Source organism: Charadrius vociferus, unplaced genomic scaffold (genome assembly GCF_000708025.1).
Source record: "Charadrius vociferus isolate BGI_N301 unplaced genomic scaffold, ASM70802v2 scaffold597, whole genome shotgun sequence".
Classification (NCBI taxonomy): domain Eukaryota; kingdom Metazoa; phylum Chordata; class Aves; order Charadriiformes; family Charadriidae; genus Charadrius; species Charadrius vociferus.
In genome coordinates this window covers 106,903-127,582 of record NW_009649212.1, presented here as the reverse complement: position 1 = coordinate 127,582, position 20,680 = coordinate 106,903, and positions in this window count along the sequence as shown.

Genomic DNA, 20,680 nt, shown 5'->3' with positions numbered 1-20,680 from the left:
CCCTACCACAGAGGGGTCCTCTGAGAGACCAGGCGAAACATTCAGCTGTTCAGTTTCTTCCGTCTCCAAGGCAGCTATGCCAAAAGCCCACCGGTATCCTTTTGGGTCCTTGAAATATCCTCCCCTGAGATAGTCTCAAGGATGCCAAGGATGCATGGAGCCTCTGGGCCAGTCACAATGGGACTGGCCACTTTTGCCACTCATTCCCAGTTAGGCTTACTTCAGCTTCCAGTACAGTCAACTCTTGGGATCCCCCTCTTACTCCAGAAATACAAATGGGTTCTGCCCCTCTGTAATTTGATGGTATTAAGGTACATTGTGCACCAGTGTCCACTAGAGCCTTATACTCCTGTGGTTCAGATGTGCCAGGCCATCGAATCCACACAGTCCAATAAACCCGGTTGTCCCTTTTCGCCCACCTGGCTGGGGGCAAGGCCCCTCTAATCCTGATCATAGTATCCGTTATTCACTTGTTGCAGAAATGACTTGGAAGTCCCTTCAAGAGGATCAGAGGTGAGATCAAGCTTTCCACTCTGTCTGGGGTGCTGTCTGCTGGACATGGGAGCAGCACTTTTCCTAGAGGGGTCCCCTTTTGTGATTGTTCTCCCTTGCAGCTCATGTACCCGTGCCCGTAGGGCCGAGGTCGGTTGTCCATCCCACCTCCTCATGTACTCTCCGTGGTCACGCAGGTAAAACCACAGGGTGACTCGTGGTGCGTACAGCCTGTACTCTCCCTCTTGAGCAGGGAAACGTCTTCTCTTAACAGCTGAGATGCTGGTTTGTACATGTGGGGAGTAGGACATTCTCTCTTCAAGGTGCTGGACCTTCTGGGACAATTTCTCAACAGCTGAGACGAGGGGGGAAGAGAGACTTTCTTCATATTGACGGAGTCATCCAGCCACCTCATCCACTGTTGGTCCTTCTTCACCTCTCCATTCCATCACTGCCAAAGATTTGGCATATGATGATGGTGCGCTCCGTACAAACTTCCGCCATATGGGCCTTGTGCACTGGACTTCATCAGGATCTGTGGGTAACTGTGCGTTATCTGGGTTGTAGTAAATCATCTCCCATACAGCTAATTCCCTCAAATACTGGATACCTTTTTCCATGGTGGTCCACTTGCTTGGACAACATACAACATCTTCATTGAAAGGGTACCTTTCTCTCACACTTGACAGGAGTAGCCTGCAGAGGCTGAGGGCTTGTGTCTTTTTCCCAATTGCCTTGTCAATGCCTGCTTCCCTAGACAGGGATCTCAAGAAGCCTTTCTTATTATTCTTCACATCCTTTGCCAGATTCAAATCCAACTATGCCTTAGCTTTCCTGATCCCATCCCTACACATCTGGGCAATATCCCTATATTCTTCCCAGGATACGTGACCCTGGTTCCACTGCCTTTGCATTTCCTTCTTACACGAAGAAGTAGATGAAGCCTGCTTTGAGATAACTGCAAAAAGACTCATATTTACAGATCCTAGTCCCCCTGGGGACCTGAATCACCTTGGTATCTGCTGAAGGGACAGCATTGATTGCAACTTTCTAGCACAGGTTGCTGAAGAGAGATGCTGTGCTGGACTCAGAAGAAATGGGTGGGGAAGCGAAGGTTGGAAGCAGCCTTTTACGCAGTGACCATGTGATTGTGAATTTCATGATTCTAAGACCAGGGAGTAAGGCAAAAAAAGCAGGGTCATAACCCTAGGATTCAGTAGACCAAACCTCAGCCTCGTTATGGATCTACTTGAAAGAATCCCATGAAATATGTTCCTGGAGAGCCCTAAGCCTAAGCCCTCAAAAGCAGATTCCTGGGGGACATTGCTAAGTATCTCCCTAAGTAATTTAAAGTTTGCTGTCTTGAAATCCAGGGTAGTTACTCTACTGTCATTTTTTCTCATCATGTCAACAATTTTAAACTCAACCATTTCATGATCTCTGTGGCCAAGACAGCCACCTACCATCACATCTCCCATGAATCCTTCTCTATTCTATAAGTCTAGGAGTGCATCTTTCCTAGTTGGCTCACTGAGCACTTGTGACAAGAAATTGTCTTCAACAAACTTCAGGAATTTCCCAGACTTGCTTGTCACAGCAGTATGGTATTCCCAGTTAATGCCTGGGAAGTTGAAACCTCCCATAAGATCAAGGGCTGCTAATCCAGAGATTTCTCCTAATTGCCTGTAGATTAAATCATCGGTGCTAACATCCTGGCTGGGCAATCAATAGTAGACACCCACTGCAACATCTCCTTTGTTTTCCATCCCCCTAATTCTCACCTCTCAATCATATCATTGCTAACTGTAAGGGTTGTACAGTCAAACCTCTCCCTCACAGACAGTGCAACTCCTCCACCTTGCCTGCCCTGCCTATCCCTGTTGAACAGCCTGTAGCCCTCCATCCCAGCACTCCAGTCATGGGACTCATTGCACCAAGTGTCACAAATACCAATGGCATCATAGCTCTCCTCATCATGCCCTCCTGTCATTATAAAAATGAAAGTTCTAGTGGAGGCACAAGTCTTGGATCCAGGTATTGATGCCTTGGGCACACCTGTTTCTTCCAATGTCTCTCCCCATTACTGAGAGGATTAAGGAAAACACTACCTGTGCTCTGGAATCCTTTAGCATTCTTCCCAGGGCTCTGAAATCTCTTTTGATTGACCTTGGACTTCTTGAGACATCGTTAGTACACATGTGAAAGAGCAGGAGTGGGTAATAATCCAAAGGCTGTACTAAGCTTGTCAGTTGTCTGGTCAAATCCCTGATTCAGGCCCCAGGGAGGCAGTAAACTTCCCTGAAAGGAGGGTCGGGTATGCAGAAGGGTGCCTCCATTCCTCTCAGGAGGGAGTCACCTATGTTCATAACTCTTTCTTTCTTCTAAGCACTGGTCTTAATGCAGTTCTTGATCCAATGCTGAAGCAGGTACATCTCAAATTGAGTGTGGCTGCGTATAAGTCCACTCTACAGTAGGTGCACCCTTGAACAGACTGGTCCATGAACAAGTCCGCGCTGTCGCAAATACACCCCTAAGGGGCTGTGGTCTGTAGATAATTCTATGCTGGAGCACGGGCAAAGGGAGAAGTTCATTGCAATGTTAAACCTTATAACCTGGTCCAAAGGAATCAGGGGTGGAGATTGGGGAGCATTCTGGAGAGCAGAATGAAGCCCCTGTAGTCCAAGGGGAAATGGTGAGGGACCTGCTTCAGCACCTGGAGGTACACAAATCTATGGGGCCAGATGGGATCCACCTGAGGGTACTGAGGGAACTGGCAGAAGTGCTCACCAGGCCGCTTTGCATCATTTATGAGCAGTCCTGGCTAACTGGGGAGGTCCCAGCTGACTGGAGGTTGGCAAATGTGACCCCCATCCACAAGAAGGGCCAGAAGGGGGATCCAGGGAACTATAGGCTGGTCAGTCTGACCTCAGTGCCTGGGAAGGTGATGGAACAGATCATCCTCAGTGCCATTACACAGCACATGCAGGAGAACAGGGTGATCAGGCCCAGTCAGCACGGGTTTGTGAAAGGCAGGTCATGGCTGACAAACCTGATCTCCTATGGTAAGGTGACCTGCTTAGTGGATGAGGGAAAAGCTGTGGATGTTATCTACCTGGATTTTAGCAAAGCTTTTGACACCATTTCCCACAGCATTCTCCTGGAGAAACTGGCTGCTCATGGCCTGGACAGGTGTACTCTTCACTGGGTAAAAAACTGGCTGGATGGCCGTGCCCAGGAATGGTGGTGAATGGAGTTAAATCCAGTTGATTTCTGATCACAAGTGGTGTTCCCCAGGGCTCAGTGCTGGGGCCAGTTCTCTTTAATGTCTTTATTAATGATCTGGATAAGGGGATCTAGTGCACCCTCAGTTCACAGATGACACTAAGCTAGGCGGGCGTGGTGATCTGCTTGAGGGTAGGATGGCTCTACAGAGGGATCTGAACAGGTTGAATCGATGGGCCAAGGCCAATGGTATGAGGTTCAACAAGGCCAAGTGCCGGGTCCTGCACATGGGTCACAACAGCCTTATGCACCATTACAGGCTTGGGGAAGAGTGGCTGGAAAGCTGCCCGGCAGAAAAGGACCTGGGGGTGTTGGTGGACAGCCAGCTGAATATGAGCTGGCAGTGTGCCCAGGTGGCCAAGAAGGCGAACGGCATTCTAGCTTGTATCAGGAATAGTGTGATAAGCAGGACTAGGGAAGTGATCATCCCCCTGTACTCGTCACTGATGAGGTCCTACCTTGAATATTGTGTCCAGTTTTTGGCCCCTCACTACAAGAAGGACATTGAGGTGTTGGAGCACGTCCAGACAAGGGCTACAAAGCTGGTGAGGGGTCTGGAGGACAAGTCTTATGAGGAATGACTGAGAGAACTGGGGTTGTTTAGCCTGGAGAAGAGGAGCGTGAGGGCAGAACTTGACACTCCGTACAGCTACCTAAAAGGAGGCTGTAGAGAGGTTGGGGCTGACCTCTTCTCCCTGGTGACAAGTGATAAGACGAGAGGAAATGGGTTCAAGTTATGTCAGACAAGGTTTAGATTCCCACCCCATAAGGATGCTTGTGGGTAAGATTCGAACACTTGGCTATACCAAGTGCTTCCCTGGGAAACTTAGAAATCTCTATATAGAGTGGTTTTATAACTTAGTGCATTTGTAACTGAGCTATATTGCTCAAATCTTTATTCACACGTGCTTTGCAGACAGTCACTATCACTGGCAAGCCAAAAGAACTTGTGTATCTGTTGTTTAAATAAACTGTACTGTGTAGGCAGCGAGTTGTTTGCGTTTCTTATTGAACACAACCAAAGCGTGGCCGTGTTAGTTCATGAGCATGACTGGGCTGAAGGTGCAGTCTGCTATTAGTGTATCCAGAACTGTAACAGTTTAATATATTAAACCCACCTGGCTTGATATTGGTGAGTTGGGCACCTTTCAAATTTTAAGCCTAGCCGCACCTCGCCTCCCACCTCAGTGAAGAGTGTTAGAACACAAGGGGGTTTATTTTCTGCCAAAACTACTTTGCCCCTTAACGTAACACATAGGCTGCATTCTTCTGGAGTTGCATTTGCAACTTATTATTCTTCTGTATGTCTTCACATTTGGCCTCACATCCACCCTCACACATCTTCTCCTGAATCTCCCTTTGTACCTTGTCCTGTGTCTCACTTTGTGCTTCCTCATATGCCTCCTTTTGCATCTTCACTTGTGCACCCTTTCCCTGGTGGTTGCCACCCTTTCTTTAATATGTTTGAGCTGAGGTACTGTATGTTCCTCCAATTGGTTCGAATTTTGTCACAGTGCTCTACATTACTGAGCTGTCTGGAATGCACTGTGATTAGCACAGGTCAGTCTGTGACCTTCTCCATCAGAACAGTTTATGACCTTCTCCAGACGAACAGAGCAGTCATCAGTTGGTGAGGAGCACCTACAACTGCATTTGTAGCAAGGGATACCTTACAATACCTATCTTGGAAAGTCAGGAACCAGTCAGCATATCCAGCCAGACTGATCTGCCACTTGTCTGGGCTTTGCCCTCATGTGCTGATTTGTGGAGTCAGATCAATTATTTCAGCTTCCCAGGATTTAATTTCCCACTGCTGGTAAAGAAACTCCTGGAAGACTGAGGCCTTCTCAGAAACCCAGAGGGCTGGTGAAATCCTCAATCTTGTGAAACTTCATAATAAAATACAAAGTAAAAAGGTTGTTTCCATGGCAAGGTTTTGGTAGCAGGGGAGCTGCAGGGTGGCCTGTGCAAGAAGAGGCCAGGGGCTGCCCTGGCCAGTTCCAGCCAGCACTGTGGCGGACCCAACTCAGGATACAGCTGAGCTCAGCAGCCAAGCTGGTGGCACCTCTGTGAAAACATGTTTAAGAAAGGGCAGAAGACTGCACAGGCAGTGAGGAGGCAGGAAAAATGTGTAAGAAACAGCTTTGTGAGCACCAAGGTCAGAGATTAAGGAGGGGGAAGAGATGTTCTAGGTGCTGGAGAAGAGATTCCCCTGTAGCCCATGGAGGACTCCATGCTGGAGCAGGTGGATGTTTCCTGAAGAAGCTGTGGCCTGTGGAGAGCCCACAATGCAGCAGGTTTCTCCTGATAGGAATTGTGGACCACAGAGAGTATCCATGCAGGAGCAGGGAAAAAGTGCGAGGAGGAAGGAGCAGCTGAGAGGAACCTTTATGCACTCATCCCAACTGCCCAGTCTGTACTGTAACTCCTGCCCCATTCCCCCACCCCCCTGCACCATTTGGACACTGGTGGAGGATTTGTGAATGAAGGAGTGAAGTTGAGCCTGGGGAAAAGGAAGGAGTAGTCAAAGGTATTGTCTTAATTTAGACTTTGTTTCACACCACTGAACTCTATTTTGATTGGAAATGAATTAAATGAATTTATCACAAGTCAAGTCTGTTCTGCCCATGATGGTAATTGGTAAGTAAGCTCCCTGTATTGATTTTTACCCACAAGCTTTGTCCTCTTATTTTCACCCCCTGTCCTGTTGAGGAGGGGGGGTAAGAGAGTGGCTGGGTGTCTGACATCTAGCCAGGGTCAACCCAGGACAAGGGCTGAGAACTTTCTTTTGGTTATGTTTTTTCCACATAAACAAGATTCTGGAGGAAAGTCAAGTCCTACTATTCCTCCCATAGAGAACAGGCATCAATCATTTGATCACTCTAAGAGCAGTGGCGGTGCTCCCAAGTGCCCCAAACAAGCAGATGCAGAGTTGTCATCATTTCCCCTTTTCTTACTGAGAAGCGGGTACAAATGGTTCTTCTCTGTGTGCCATGCCTCTGCAATTCTTGTTTTAGGAATGCTTCTCAAATGTAACCCCACTAAGTAATGTAACCACACACAAAGTAGTAGCATGGCAGAAAAAGAGAAGCTTCCAATTCATGTGGAAATAGTTTTCTTCCACTCCCAGTCCTTTTCTGGACCTTGGGGCTCCACTTTTCTGTGGGTATCCAGGGACCTACATGGCCTCCTACATAATTCTCTTGAAAAAGCCCAGAGGGTCCACAGAAGGGGGAAAAAGTCTTTCTAGCTCAGACAAAGGAACTATTCTTGGGAACTGCCCTGGCCCTGATCACCAGGCAATAGTCTGAGATTAATACTAACTACAGAAAGAATGATGCTACTGTGCCAAAGGAACTATATTTGAATTCAGTAACAGTGGTACAAACATCATCCTTGACAAATACAGTTGAAATGGAGACAGAAATGATGCTCTTGAGAACTATGAAATAAAAAAAAAAACTTACAGAAAGTGCCATGAGTATACAAATCATTATAAAAGAGCCATGGAAAGTAAAGAAATATGTCTCTTGGCATCCGACGCAAGTCCACTGAACCCCAAGTCAGTGGAGTATGAAAGAAGGAAGTTCCTGGACTCATCCATATCCTCATTGCATCTCTGTTCTATTTCATTCTGGCCTCTGATTCCTTCCCCACTCAGATATGATCATGAAGGGGGATCTATTTGAACTGCACTTGGATAAAATTCAGATCCTATTGTCCTGAGGATGATGTGCCGTGAGTCTGTATGGCCAATAAAGGCCCCACATGCTCAGCATTGTTAATGGCATCAAAGGTGAATCCTTAAAATGGAACAAATATTTGTTTGGTCCCTTATTAACTTTTAATCAATGTGGTACACTACGGTCAGAGCCAGGAGACTTGACACCTAGGCTGCAAAACACCCTGTTTAAAAGATGTACCCTATCTTCAGGCTGGGCTTGATCTTTTTTAGGTGAGACAGCTCCTGATGAGTTTTTTCACTGAGTCCCCATTTGCTGAACCTTTGGAGAGAAAAAGAAAAGAATAATCTAAAATCTACTTTAAATATTTCCTTTTGTCTAAAACCCCAGAGTCCTGAATGACAAAGACAAGCATGTCATAATGTCCCCAAAACAATCATTTCCCAACTGGCCACCATACAGATAATTGTTAAAAAAGGCTGAAACCTGTCACTTTTGGCACGTGCTCCCCCTCCGCCCCACAGAGTAGACACATGGCCAGCCACAGATATCAACACTCAGAAAGCAGTGCCTTTACCAGCACCCACATAAACATCAGTAGCAGACACATAAACATGATTAACACTATAGGCCCAATCCTTCTCCTGAACTGGAGCCATTAACCAGATATCCTCATAAACCAGGTATCCTTACCTTTCACATATTTTTAAACTCACTTTCCCTGCTCCCTGCCTGCCACTCTCACTGTCCTGGTTGTCAGAGGAGAGCAGTGGGAAAAGAAAGGCCAGAAAGTGTTTGAGCCTTTCCACCCACCTAAAGCCCCTTGCACACACACACACAAAAAAAAAAAAAAAAAGATTTTTGTGCATTAATGACACATACAATGCTCCACCAGGATAAGCTGAGTATGTAGACCTGAGCGGGCTGTACTTCAGCGGCGAAAAAATTGAGGCTTCTGCTACAATCACCTTCTCAGCCACAGAGCACAGTGCAGGACTATATCTTTTTGAAGAAAGGATCTCAGTGGCTCTAGGAATGATCCTTGACCCATTAATCCTTGCCTACAAATGCCCCTCTTCAGCATGAGCGACTTCTTTGTACAGCATTCTTTCCACTGCAAGGAGACACAAATCACCAAAATTCACAGTAAGTCCTCCATGGTTTTAAGATATGAATTCCTCTCTCCTGGGAGGCAGGAAGTAAAAAAGCTTTCTGTCTCCAGTCTCAGGTCTTATTCCATGCATAAGCATAGATTTAATTCCAAATAGTTCATATCCTTACATTAACAAGGATCTTAAGAGGAGGTTGATGTTTAGTGATAGTTTTAGGAACAGGATGTAGCTGTCTGGGAGAAGAGTGACAAAGCCTGTAAAACATTTCTGGACTGAAGCAGGTGTCAATTATACCTGCCAGTGCAGTGCTCTGACTATCCCACAGAGGGAACTACAGAGTCACAGAGTGAAATAGGAGGGAAGGGACCTCTGATGGTCATCTTCTCCAAGCTCATGCTCCAAACAGGGCCAACTTAGAGCAGGATTCCTAAGGGCCATGGGCTTTCAGGATTTGAGTATTTCCAGGAACTGAGATGGCACAACATCTCTGGATCCCTGTTACAGTCTTTTACCACCTTAATGATATCAGTAAATAAATAAATAAATAACCTTGCATCTAAATGGAAAATCCCTTCTTGCAACCTATGATAATTGCCCCTTGTACTAATTTAGTGCAGTGGTCAGATCCACCCTTCACCTTTTTTTTCTTCAGACTGAACATACCAAGTTCTCACAGATGTCATATGCTCCAGCATCCTGAGCCTTGGTGGCTTCTTCTGGACTTTCTCCAGTGTGTCAATGTCTTTCTGGTCCTATGGAGCCCAGACTGGACACATTACTAAAAATCAGGGCTCAAAGTTGCTGGACAGAGGGGAAGAATCATTTCCCTTTACCAGCTGGCTACATTACTGATAAGACAGCCTGGTATGTGTCTGGCCTTCTTTGCTGCTAGGGCACACTGTTGACTCCTCTTAACTTATTGCTGAGCAGGTCCTACCTGTCCTTTTCTGCAGACTTCTTCTGTAGCCAGGCAACCCCCAGCCAGTCCCAGTGTATGGGTTTGTTTTGGTTTGTTTTGGTTTGGTTTTAGGGTTGGGTTTTTTTTGTTGTTTTGTTTTGATTTGATTTCAGGTGAAGAGCTTTGAACTTGCCTTGACTGACCTTCCAGAGCTTCCTGTCTGCTCAGTTTTCTAGCTTGATGAGGTGTCTCTGACTGGCAACTCTACGTTGCAGTGTGTGGGGGCTTCCTAATCTGATACAATTCATGTTAGTGCTGCTGGTGAGTTGAATAGGCCTTGGCCAGAGGTTTATCTAACTGAACAGGATGATCTACTGGATGTGACAATAGAAATTTCAGACATGATAGGTAAAAGTATGAAAAGTGGTAAAAATATGCATCATGACTTGAATAGCTGGACTTCATGTATTTCGTATATTTCATATAGTCATGTGAGAAATAGCTGAACTTCACAGATAACTGGAGAGGAACTTTGGGGACCTTTGGGGGAGTAGAGTCTTGCAAAGCCAGCAGCATTTAGGTGCCCATATCAGTGATAGCATTTAAGGCTGAAATTACATCAGTGTGAGAAATACTGAATTTGGACATAGATATAGCAAAACAGAGACTGATGGGAAAAAATAATTAGGAATTGGGAGTTGAATGGGAAAAGGAAAGAGAGGGATAATGGCAGTGGAAGGGAGGGGGAAGAAACAGGAAAACATTAATAAGATATATAAGTCCCGTGACTAGTGTTGTCTGCAGGTACATTTTGCTCAGCCCTAAACTTCATTGCAACAACCTAAATCAGGAAAATATCCAAAGCCTATTGTCCAGGCAACTCCACAAGTATCAGAAGGACCAGAGAAAAATGGGGGTGCTAGGGATGGGAGACTGAGTAGGAGGCAGTGCTTTACATGGCCAGCAAGGAACACTTAGGACAGATAGATTGAGCATTTTGGAGTTGCCATGCTAGTATGTAGTTCAGACATGACAGCATCTGCGCCCTGTCAATCACTTCCTAACAATCCTCACACTTGCTGAGAACACATTCTGTTCCAGCATCAAACTGTTAAAAAAGACTTTAAATGGTATTGACTCCAGTACTGGTCCCCAAGGGGTGCCACCTTCTGTCTTCTGTTAGTGGGACTTCCTGTTGCTTATCAACAACCTTTGAGCCTAGTAGTCTAGTCAGTTTTCTGCCCACCTTGTCATCTACTTACCAAGCTCTATCTCAGCAATTTTGCTACAATGATATTTTGGAAGACTGTCCCAAATACCTTGCTAAAATCAAGGCAAACAACATCCACCGTTCTCCCCTTGTTCACTGAGCAGTCACCCCATTACAGAAGGTTGGTCATGTGAGATGTGCTGTTAGTCAATCCATGCTGACTATTCCTGATCACCTTCTTCATGCTCCATGACATGATTCTCAGGGTGGTTTGCTCCATAGCCTTCCTAGGGACTGAGGTGGGGCTCACTGGCTTGCAGTTTTCTAAACTATCCTTAGGATCAGGTTGGAAGGAATTTCAGAAGTTCATCTAATTCAAATTGCTGCTCAAAGCAGAGTAAACTAAAAAGTCAGACCAGTTAAGTCACATCTTTAAACTCTCCAAGGATGGGGATTTCACAAATTCTGTGGATGAACTATTCCAATCTTTGACAGTCCTCAATTATGGGAAAGTTATTCATCGTGTGTAATCTGAAATTGTCTTGTTTCAACCTATCATTGTCTCTCACTCTCCCACCAGGCAACACAATGAAGAGCCTGGCTTCATCCAATCAATAACCTCCTGCTACTTGGAGGCGACCTAGAATGCTACCAGGTCCCCACAAAGTCTTCTCTTCTCCAGGCTGAACAAGCACAGTTCTCTCAGCCTCTCCTCATAGAAGAGCTGGCTGCTCCAGCTTCTTGACCCTCTTTGTGGCCTTCCAATGAACCCACTTCAGTTTTTCGAGGTCTTTCTTATACTGGGGTGCCCAAATTGGACACAGTATTCTAGATGCACTTTGAGCACTGAGTAAAAGAGGATAATCACTTCACTCAATCTCTTCCCTTTGCTTCTTTCAAATATGGTGCACTATGTTGTTAGTCATCTTTGTTGCGTAGGCAAACAAAAATATGATCAAACAGTTAAAGTGCTGCCTAACTGTTTCTTCCTCTATGGTGGGAAATGCCAAATTTCCATACAACTTACCAGCATACCCAGGGGTCTGGGAGATGCGAAGATAGATCTCACCAGTGAAAAATCAAGGCTAAGCAATGCACTGAGTACCCTGGCCTTTGTCACTATGTTCCCCAGTTCATTCAACACTGGAACACAGTTCATTTAGTTTTCCTTATGCTGCCCATGTACTTAGAGAAGTTACTCACAGAATCACAGAACCACAAAACGGTTGAGGCTGGAAGGGATCTCTGGAAGTCATCTGGTCCGGTGCCCCTGATGAAGTACGGGGGCAAGTTGCCCAGGAACACGTCCAGATGACTTTGCAATGTCTCCAAGAATGGAGATTTCACAACCTCCCTGGGAGACCTGTGCCAGTGCTCAATCACCCTCACAGTAAAAAAGTGTTTATGCTCAGACTGAGCCTCCTGTGTTTCAGTTTGTGCCCATTGCCTGTACTCCTTTAAGTAGGCACCACTGAAAAGCTGCTGGCTCCCTCTTCTTTACACCTTCCCTTTAGGTATTTATATATGTTGATATAATTAATATTGTGAACATGGGTTCACAACAGGAAAGTCCTGTCTAGCTGATTTGATATCCTTCTACAATAAGGTCACTCACCTAGTGGATATATTTTTCTGGATTTTAGTAAGGCTTTTGACACTGTCCCTCACAGCATCCTTCTGAACAAGTTGTCCAACTGAGATGAGTAGGTACACAGTGAGCTGGGTAAAGAACTAGCTGAATGGCAAAGCTCAAAGTGTTGTAGTGAATGGGGCTGTTACAACTGCTGGCCAGCCACTAGCGGCATTCTTCAGGCTCAATTCTAGGGCCAGTTCTGTTCAATATATTTATCAATAATCTAGATGCAGGAGTTAAAAACATAAATAAGTTTGCTCATGAAACTGAACTGGGAGGTGCTGTTGGCTCTCTTGAGGGACAAAAGGCCTTGTAGAAGGATCTGGATAGGTCAGAGCATTGGGCAATCATCGATGGCATGAAATTTAACAAGAACAAATGCCAGATTCTGCCCCTGGGACAGAGTAATGCCGGACACAAGTATGAATTGGGAGAGTAATGGCTGGGGCAGCCCTGCAGAAAGGGATCTGTGGGTGCAAGTTGACAGAGAGGACCAAAACAGGCGATTATCCCACTGTATTTAGCGTTGGTGCAGCTCCTCTCCTCTCCTCTCCTCTCCTCTCCTCTCCTCTCCAACCAGCCCCCCCTCCCCGATCCTTTGCAGCAAAGCTGCTTTCCATCTGGTCAGCCCCCATCGTTTACTGGTACCTGGGATTGTTCCTCCCCAGGTGCAGAACTTTGCATTTCTCTTTATTGCACTTCAGAAGGTACCTGTTGGCCCATTTGGCCTTTTGATGTCCCTCTGGATGGCTGCAAGACCCTCTGGCTTATCAGTTACACCTCCCATTGTTGTTTCATCAGCAAAATTGCTGAAGGTGCACTCTGTCCCATTGTCCAAGTCATTAATGAAGATGAATACTGATCCTAATATTGAATCCTTTGGTGCACCACTAGTGATTGGCCTCTAACTAGACTGCTGTTGAAACTTTTGGGGGATTGGCATGGGGTAGTTCTTCCTTACTTGTAAATGACAGATGCAGAAAAGTGTACCTCCTTATCAGGTGTTCTGTAATCTGTGCAAAGACATTTTCTTCAACACTGTCCAGAAAACTTTTAGCTTGCTTGCATCTGTCAGGAAGATGCAGGAGCAGGGCTCCCCCATGATGGAAAGAGCTGGAGGCCAAAGGTAAACATAGCACAGGCTGTGCTCCTTACGGAACAGAGTGCAGTCCCATAGGATCAGAAAAAAATGAGGAAAGCAAGATTGCCTTCATTCAGTTTCCTTTCCACACTGCCCTGCTATTAGCCAAAATCAAAGATAGGTAATTTTACTCAGCACACTCTTGAGAGTTTCACTCCTTATTAGCAGTTCTACAGGAGAAAGTGCCTGGTGTAGCCTCTGTATTAATGCTATTCAGAAAGCAAAGTCTAGACACAAATTATAAGCAACATCACAGATTCGTTACTCTTGGCCTTTCTCCACCCATGAAGGAACATCTCCTAGTACTAGTCTCATGAAATTTTCAAGTTCTGAAGTTTTCCTCATGGGCATACTGGGAAATGCCCAGAAGAACCTTGAAGTCCCTTACCATATTTCTTTAAGGTGGCAGGCAGGGTGTTTCAGCCTCTCACAGAATAGGTGTACTCGAGCATCTCCCAGGGCATTAGCTCCCAGCCCCAGCTCCAGAAGGGTCTGGTTAGTGCTGAGCAGAGTGGCCTGATCCCCACAGCAGGCTTCTGTGAGACTGCAACCCCACAACCTGCAGGGAAGAGCACAGAGAGGGCCCATGGTTTCAGACAATGTCCGCTTTGATAACCCCAACCACCATCCCCTCCCCTGGCCAGCCAACACTGAGAATGGCCAGAAACTCTGCCCAGAAGTGTCCAATGATGGACCAGTGCTGGACACACTCTCTGATCAGTGCCATTACCTCCCCTCAGTCAATCTGCTTGTGTGAATGGCCCAAAAAGGGCTTGGGCCTTGTACTACTGCTCGGGCCAATCTGCAGCTCAGAGAGGGTAAGGGATTGCAATTAGCAATGACCATTTTTCATTCTGGTCACTATTAAGCCCTTTGGTCTTTCATAGAGACTTTGCAGGTATTGCTTGGTGAAAGTCAGCACCTTCTTGAGCTGAATATTCAGGTCATGTAGAGACACACTTCCATTAGCCATAGTCTTGAGACCCCACCTGGAGTACTGCGTCCAGATCTGGAACCCCCAACATAGGAAAGACATGGACCTGTTGGAGTGGGTCCAGAGGAGGTCCCAAAGATGATCCGAGGGCTGGAGCACCTCTCCCATGAGGACAGGCTGATAGAGTTGGGGTTGTTCAGGCTGAAGAAGAGAAGGCTCTGGGGAGACCTTACTGCGGCATTCCAGTACCTAAAGGGGGCCTACAGGAGAGCTGGGGAGGGACTTCTTACAAAGGCAGGTAGTGATAGCACATGGGGGAGTGGCTTAAAGATGGAAGAAGGCAGATTTAGATTAAACATTAGGAAGAAAATTTTCACTTGGAGGGTGGCAAGGCAATGGAACAGGTTGTCCAGAGTTGCGGAGGCCCCATCCCTGGAGGTGTTCAAGCCCAGGTTGGATGGGACTTTGAGCAACCTGATCTAGTGGGAGGTGTCCTTGCCTATGGCAGGGGGATTAGAACTACATGATCTTCAAGGTCCCTTCCAACCTAAAGCAATGATTCTAATACCTGGAAATCCTCTTGTCAGCAGGCACTCTTCCAGTTTGATATCCTTCTTTAAGACAAGCTGTTTCCACTGGAAGGTTGCATATTTTACCGTATTTTGCAGGGACCTAACATAAGGTTCAAAAAGCAAGATCAACCTTCTGGATGATGGCGAGTTCAGAAAAGGAAGGGAGTATATATAACAGGGAAGAAAATCTTCCTGCTGGCTAAACCAATAAACTTTGTAACACACAAACTCCTAATTTGAACAGGAAAAAAACATAACTAGTTAGTTACAAAGAATGAGGTCTGCAGATTTCAGAGACAAATCTAGAAGAAAACACAGCCCCAGCCTGAGCAAAATGCAAAAAGACATACTTTGATAATCAAAATGAGAAGGATCAATAGGATAAGTCAAGGATGAGGGATATGGACAGAGGGAATGTCTTGAGGAGTGAGAACAAAAAGGGAAACAGACAAATAAAGAGATCTGGAAGAAGAAAAGAAGGAAAAGGGAACATTGGGATCTTGCTTAAAGACTAATTTGGACAGGTTTGAAAAGGAAGAGCCAGATTATTTTGTTTGGCTATTTCTCTACTTTTTGAGCAGAGACGAAATATTGAAGGAAGAGGAAAGGCAGAAACATTCTTAGTGAAATTCCTCTTTGAGAAGGCAACACAGCCATGAAATGCAGAGTTGGAGCATGCTGCTAAGAGCAGGCTGAATATGAGCCAGCAGTGTGCCCAGGTGGCCAAGAAGGCCAACAGCATTCTGGTCTGTATCAGGAATAGTGTGGTGAGCCGGACTAGGGCTGTGATTTTCCCCCTGTACTCGGCACTGATGAGGTCCTACCTCGAATACTGTGCTCAGTTTTTAAATGAACTTCACTACAGGAAGGACATTGAAGTGCTGAAGAGAGTCTGGAGAAGAGCAATGAAGCTGGTTTAGAGAACAAGTCTTATGCGGAGTATCAGAGGGAACTGGGGTTATTTAGCCTGGAGGCTGAGGGGAGACCTTATTGCTCTATACAACTACGTGAAAGGAGGTTGTATCAAGGGGGTGGTCAGTCTCTTCTCCCAAGTAACGAGTGACAGGACAACAGGAAACAGCCTCAAGTTGCTCGAGGGGCGGTTTAGAGTGGATATTGGGAAAAGTTTCTTCACACAAAGAGTGGTTGAGTCACCATCCCTGGAGGTATTTAAAAGACATGTGGATGTGGTGCTTAGGTATGTGGTTTAGTGGTGGACTTGTCAGTGCTAGGTTAATGGTTGGACTCAATGACCTTAAGGGTCTTTTCCAACCTAAATGGTTTTATGATTATACCATAAATACATCATCAAAGACCTGAGTACCTGTGAGGAGAAAGGGCAGTGAAGGAGAATAGCAAGACAGCAAGCTCAATCCAACTAATTATAGCAGACGGTGTATGCACCCTTGCAGGACCAGGGATATTCTGGCAAACAGGTCTGTAGGAACATTCTTGCCTTGTGTTAGTCATCTCCTATTCTTGGGATATTTCCCAAAGACACAATACTCTAATGGAGCCATTTTCCAGAAACTTATTTTGCCAATCTAAAATCAAGTGCAGGACCTATGTATTCATGGCAACATTCCAAAGCTTCTCAAGAAAGAATGTCTTAAAAACTCTTTTACCCTCTTTAGATTTTTCTGCTGTCAAGCTCCTGTCTTCCTGCTCTGGTGAACTAGCATGGCCACTTTAATTGCCCGGCCTCCCTGCATTACTTTTGGGGTGCATTTCCTTTTTAATTGGTTCAATAGATCATTTTATAATTCTTCAGAGCATTCACAGTATTGCTCTCCTCCCTCTCTGTGACATCAGAAAGGAAAAGCTTAGTAAAACTTCCATTGCTGAATGTTGTAAGATTTTTGCATGAGTTCTTCTTGTCTTCCAGTTCTATTGTCTGCTGTTAGGCCCAGGAGCTTCCAGAAACTTTGCCACAGTACAAAGCATGTCCACCTGTGTGGTTCTGGGCTGAATTGAGAGGCCAAGAAGATAAAGAAAGGACTTTCAGCTGGCACAAGGGATCTCTGTGCAGACAACTCTGTCAAGCTCTTTGGTTTGCCTGTAGAGAATAATATCTTTTACTGTTTTACTGGATCTCCACTTGCAACTATGAGACATGGTTCGCTGTTGGGATTTTTCCACTGCCACAGTGTTCACTAGAATGATTAATTTCCCTCAAGAGCATAGTCCTGTTTGCAGCCCTACATTGAGGGATTAAAAAGCAGGTGCCTGTTATGAAGCTGGATGCCTGTGCTTCCATAAAAGTAGCAGGAAATGTAAGCCTTGATTCTGCTGCTTAAACAGAGGCATCCAGTTTCATTAGAAGTACTCCAGGCTAACTCAAAAATTCACCTGGAGCTTACAGAGACAACATAATACTTAGAGAATATTTAGACAGGATGTCTGCTTTTCTGGAATGGAAGCTGGAGGCCAGGAAGGGTGCGTGGGTAGAAGATCTGACTGCAAAAGGGAGATGCATGATCATGCAGAACAGGTCCAGTGGAAGGTGGGTATCCGAGGGTCTGTTCCAAAAGAGCAGCAGGGTCAGGGAGCTGCAGAATTCTCTGATCCCTGCCCAAGCAGAGTTTCCCTTTTGACAGGCAACTCTGCATCTGCCCTCCCTCCTTCCTTCCCCACTGGGCTCCTCCTCCTCCTCACTGGCAGGGCCAAACATCTCAGAGGTCAAACTGTAGCCGGCACTGGATAAGGCAAACGTGTCTGTGGGGGATGAGTTTGTAAAGGATTCAATCCTCCATCCCTGGCAATTGTTTTTGAAAGAGGAGGTGAATTGGCTAAACCAGAAATGCTTAGTGAATGATGATTTCCCGGACAATATACATGGATGACCCCAGGAGAAATGTGTTTTGTGCTGAAGAAGAAACACTGCTCTGATAGCAGGTTTCATGCCCAGAGATGCCGCAGTACACCTCCACATGCTGTCCAACTGCCCTTTCCAGCTTTGTCCTCTCTCCAGCTCCAGTAGAAATGGCAAAAAGTCCTGTACTTGCCTGAGGTCCAGAGTTCTCTCTCCTCGTCTGCCTTTGCCATTTGCTGCTGCAGGCTCTTCTTTTCCCCTGGGCACAGGAAGGATCACCTGCAGCTTCTGCTACTTGTCCCAGACTGTAATTAGCTGGAACTCAGTCTGTTCTTTCCTGCCAGCCCTGGGTGGAAGTGCACAACAAACTGAGAAACAAGGTCCTCTCTGGAAGACAGCAGCTGCTGAGGCTCAACTATCGAATAGCAAGTGAATAGATATAACCCCTCCGGAAAGAACTCACTACCAACACACATCCAAATCCTTTCCTCCCAGCCCAATTTCTCCTGTCCTCATCAAAGTATTATTGGAGCTCTGTCCTCTTGAATATCTGTTTACATTTTTCCCTTGTGAAGTACCTTCACCTCACTCTTTTCTCCCAGGCCTTGAGGGTCATCCCCAGGCACAGGTCAGTCCCAGAGTCCCAGGACCATCCCAGAAGCTGCTCTGCTGTCCCTCAGTTCTCTTGAGAAATTTCTGGTCCGTGGATGTTGAGACAAAAGCAAACAAGTTGGCAGATGTTGCAGTGCTCAGATATTTGGTACCTATAGTACGCACTAGTTTCTGAAGGTCTCACAAGCAGTCCAGTGCCAAGGTAAATCTGCATTTTCAGCCTAGGCACCTTTTTTGGGCTTAGGTTAGTGTTACTCTGCATAAAGTTGCTACTCACTGATTATGTTTCCTCATCTGATGTATTATTGCATTGTTAAAGGATTCTCAGTGAGTGTTTTCCCCCTGAGTTGTGAGGTTCAGACTGGACCCCCTTACTTTCTAAACGCCTTCTCATAGAGGAGTCTAGGTGCTGCTGAGTCCAGTCTTGGTCTCCAACTATAAAGAAGACTTTGGACTCTAGGTTTTGGCACAGAGTCGGTTTATTACAGCTTGAGCTAGACCTCCTCTGAGAGCAACCCAGAGCAGAAAAATCCCTGGGCATTTATACCTTTCAGCCTCATCACCCACCCTTCACACACTGTCCACATGCCTTGCATGCTCCTCTAGGTCCAACGGTAATTCCTGGTCTGGGGTCTTCTTACTCCTTACTGGTTTTCATCTGATGGAAACTCTCTCCTTATGTCCCGGTTTGTAGCAGTCTGGGACCATCTCGTACCAGTCTCTAGGTGAAAGTTCACAGCACATGGCCTACAACTTTAGCTACTAATGCTAAGTGAAGCTACTTATGCTAAGTTTGGCTAGTCTCAATTCAACCTAATTTTAAGCAAAACCACAATTAATGCTAATATTCCACAACTGAATTATTTTATTTTCTATCATGCACCTGTAGACTGTTTTCTTGTTGGACTAACAGGAGGAGGAGTAGGCATATGTGATGTGCTAAAATCTCATGTCCTTCTGTATTCTGAAGGCAAGGTTTTCTGTTAAAGCAAATCAATCCCAACACAAAGAAGCTTGGAAGGAAGTGCCCTTTGGCAATACTGCCTACCACTCAAAGGCAGCTACTATGGGCAGATGCTTTTAGCCGCGTGTTTTATCCCTCTAAGTGTGCACCTGCCCCACAGGTGGATCAGTGAGAAAGTCATGAGGAGAAGCTGCCTAAGGGACAAGATACGTAACATTCACACCATGCAAAGACCCTGCTGCGGAGTTGCTGGGACTCTAGTGACAACCCAGGGATGCTGCAGAGCAGCTCTCTGCTTCTGCAAGGTCTATGTCATATGGCACAGTTTGGTCTGGGCTATCCCACCTGGATGTTAAAGAGCTGCTAGGGACAGCACAGTGCTTGGGAGTGGAAGGGGACCAGAGTGCTGGGCACTGCCTACAGGGAATTCAACTCAGGGCCAGCAGCCAGAGTGGAAAGGGAGTAACATAGTATAATCTGGGTACTGTGAGAGCAGTCTAACCTTGTCTGGTTATGTGGCTGCACAAGTGGAGTGCGGCCTGCTTAACTGGGACAGGAAGGAAGTTGTTTCAAGGGACATTTATAGTCTAGCTGTCTCCACATGTCCATCTGGCCATTCGGATGCCTAGGAAACAAAACCATGACCACTATGGTTTTCCCCACTAAGTGTGTGCTCCTGGGACCAAACCACGGAGCTGCAGGACCTAGAGACACTGGTTTCAGCATAGAGGTGTCACATCTTCTGGATAGGAGTGAGGGTTTGAACGACTGTACTTGTCAAGGTTAGTTAAATAGATTTTGACACGCACCCTTCTGGGGTCTGTTTTGGACCCAGCAGTAGTTCAAGTCAGCATCTGAAAAATGTTGACCCTTCCCCTGCCGCCCCCCGGAAGTGGTTAACCTGTTTTTAAAAGCAAGGGGGAATTTGTTTTGCATAGCATGATTTAGTCATGTATTTTAACCACAGTATCCTGCTTCAAGCAGGCAGCAGCTTGTTTCTTGTTGGCCCCTTCCTAGTACTGGTGAGTCAAAAATCAGCAGCCCGTTCTTTCACCTTCTGTACATTAATGCTCATATTGCCTCTTGTCTTAACTGTTCTCTCTTTAGACCCGTGTCTCTTTTTGTTATGATCCGCAATTTTGAGCCTGAGTAATTTGAAAGGGGCAAGAATAGTTCAAATTCCTTTAAAGCCAATAGGGCCAGAATTCATAGCCCTCCTAAAGTCTCTTAAATGTGCCAAGGAGTCTCCTTCCCTGTGGAAAGCCCAAGAAAGACAAATTTAATAAAAAGGAAATCTAGGCTGTAACAGGTGGTTTTCTAGTTCTCAGTGGTCAC